The 3115-nt window shown below is 33.7% G+C and overlaps 1 non-coding gene across 1 annotated transcript; it reads right to left on the reverse strand.

Moving 5' to 3' along the window:
• Positions 1-1435: 1435 nt before the first annotated feature.
• Positions 1436-1542, reverse strand: LOC145103646 (small nucleolar RNA R71). Its single transcript, XR_013706725.1, has one exon. It is a non-coding gene; the product is annotated as a small nucleolar RNA R71 (small nucleolar RNA).
• Positions 1543-3115: the final 1573 nt, after the last annotated feature.

Consider the following 3115-nt stretch of genomic DNA (forward strand, 5'->3'; position numbering starts at 1 on the left):
AGTTATGGGTTAGACACCTAATCCAATATTTATGTATTGATTTTCTGCAATGATGAGCTAAATCATTAGGATTTCATAGTGTAGATGAACCGTAATAAAATGTGTTAGTTTCTACTTTTCATGGGTCTATGAAGTTTGTTTAGCTTGTGTTTGATTTATCAATACCTAGCATGTTAAAAATTTTAATCTTTTTTGCTTAGATTCAAGTTACGTGTAGTTGAATGATCACTTTAATTGCATGAACTTGTCTACCTATTTGTTTATAATCATTAAATTGCTATAGCTAGTGATTAGCCAAACCCTAGAATAGGCAATAAAGGTAACAACTTTAACTGTGTTAGAGAACATAATATGATAAGAATTGTGTTTGGTTATTTGTCTTGAGAATAGTAATTAATGTTAGATATATCTTAGATAGCCTAATAATCTTAAATAATGAATTATGTGTCCACTTGTGTATGATCATTGCATAACCAACTAAACTAATCAATGTCTTAAATCTAACGATAGGAAAAACGAGTATTCAAAGCTAAATGGAAGTCTCTTCATTCTCTTGGTTATAATTGTCTGTAGTTAGTTTTTTTTTTTTGCTTAGTTTTGAGTTAACTAAGTAGTTAAGTTAATTTGAACTTGCAAAATCAGATAATACCATATTTATTTATTGTTTTAGATTAGTTTTTAGTAATTATTTTATTAGCTAAATACCGTTTCCTGAGTTCAATACTTGACTAGGTACACTACATATAAGTGCATTAGTAGATAAGTTCAGTTAGGTTTATAAATTTAAAACTGGTAGGTAATTATGTGCACATCAAGTTTTTGCGTCGTTACCGAGGAATGACTTATTTCAGTTTTTAATATAATTGCTTTAGTTTACTCGATCCTATTTGTGGGGTAAAAAACTACAAAAAGTTAATTTTCTACTTACTATTATTTTTCTATTTTAGCAGAATTCATGACGTGAAGGCCTCACTGTCACGACATGAAGACTGTGTTTTTTTAGTTTTCGTTCTTTTTACGCGTATTTTTTTAGTTTTGTTTGAGTAGGAAAATGGGGGAAATCACGAACAGGATAGTTGAAGAATTTAATCGGCGGATGCGGAATGACAACAGGTCAAGTCTTGTTCCTCAAAAAATCTAAAACGTAATAAAGTTTGACCTCCCATGACACATTCTTAGTATGCTAAAGGGTATACCATTTTTTGGAAAGGACCAAGAGGACGCCTACGAGCGCATAGAATAGGTGGTGGAGATTTTAAATTATTTTAATGCTCTAAACTTGACTAAAGATGTGATGATGCTACGACTTTTACCGGCCACACTCAAGGGTGAAGCAAATGAATGGTTAAAATCACTTTCCTTTTGAGCAATCACAACTTAGGCATATTTCAATACTGAATTCCTACAACAGTTCACCGCTCCTTCCAAACTAGCAAAACTCAAGAGAAATATACAAAATTTCCAACAATTGGATGAAGAGTCGCTATATGATGCTTGGGAGCGCCACAAGAGATTGTTACAAAATTTCCATCAACATGATTTCAGTGTGCAAGACAAATCGAGCCAACCCTAATTTCTCATGTCATGGATATATCTATAGAGGAAGAGTAAAAATTTGAACCTATGGAGGTCCTTAAAAAAATACCTAAGCTGTTTGAACAGTCACCCAATGAAAAAGGAATGGAAGAAATGAATTGTGATGTTGCATAGGAGCCACAATGTGGAAGCCATATTTCCACATCGTGGACACTAAAAGAGGATTACGATTTCTATTGTGTTAAGTAATACAAACCATCTCTTCCTTAGCCATCTCGAGCCAAGCAAAATCTTATGAAGCAATAAAATGCAAAGTTCCTGGATCATACTGAACTTGGAGAATTTAAGGAAGAAGAATAGTTAGAATGGGAAGAACCTATGCAAAAAGAGCAATCGGGAGAAGAAGTGAATCATCCAAAACCTTGAGTTTCAAATCCATTTGGTTTTGAGGTGTTTGCTTTTACGGGACCTCCAAATCAAGTCATGAAGACAAGTCAATGAAGAGATGAAGAGAGCATAAAGTTAAATTTTGATAGAAGACACCTAGAGGGAGATAAGACGAATGATAAAGAAGTAGGGATTAGTGTAAATCTCAAAAGCAAGCATGAAGAAAATGACAACGTTTTGAAGAATGAAAACTTTATACATGCATATATGAGAAGGTTGGCAGCTTACAAAAACAAGAAACTCAAAATGATGGAGAACGGGGAGGTTACACTTGCATCTGATGCAACGTAGAATGGAAGGCGTCCGGCTCACAGCGTCATAAAAAAGAAGTGTTTATCGGGAGGCAACCCGACATTTTATGTGATTTTGCATTTGATTTTAATTTTAATTTTTACTTTTATGTTTTCTTTTATAAATTTTGTTTTTGTTTAACCGAATAATGATGTGCTCCTTTAGTTCTTGATCTCTTGTTGCGGTACCAAAGTAAGTCAAAACAGCTGAGAAGATTGAAGGAGAAAAAAAGCCATGAGAAGTTTAGAGTTAAAAATCGAAGACCATAGTTTTTGATAAGCGTGGGATGACATTCGACTGAGGAAGAAAAGAGTTGATAAAAATTTCAGAAAAATAAAGGTCTTAAAATGGATCTTCAGCAGCTAAGAGCTAAAATTTATGTTTACAACATAAGAGCATTTTCCAGAATTGTATTTTGTGACCACCCAGTTATCATGATGTGACCATCTCTTCATCGGGAAGAGTCTTTACACCGTGATTCTGAGTTGAAGAATCTATACTCACGTCATGACTTCTATATTGTCATGTCGTAATTCTTCGGATAATTCTGATCTTTTGTTCTTTCATTTGACTTTACGACATAGCGTATGCTTTCCCACGTTGTGACTAAAGTACCATGCATTACTTTGTGAAGTTTCTTGCACCAAAATTTTTGAGGATGCTAGTCTTTGGTTCATATTATATTCGGCACATTAACAAGCACCAATTGGAGTCAAGTTCCAAGAAATATTCGATATGTGTAAAGCTTTCCCACTACAATCAGATTTGATCTCGTTAGTACTACCCCATGGGATTTTGTTCCTTTTCTCCCTTTTATTGTGTTATATGTTCTTCTAATTGT

Source organism: Lactuca serriola, chromosome 4 (assembly GCF_051521515.1).
Source record: "Lactuca serriola cultivar US96UC23 chromosome 4, Lser_US96UC23_V15, whole genome shotgun sequence".
In the NCBI taxonomy this organism is placed as follows: Eukaryota; Viridiplantae; Streptophyta; class Magnoliopsida; order Asterales; family Asteraceae; genus Lactuca; species Lactuca serriola.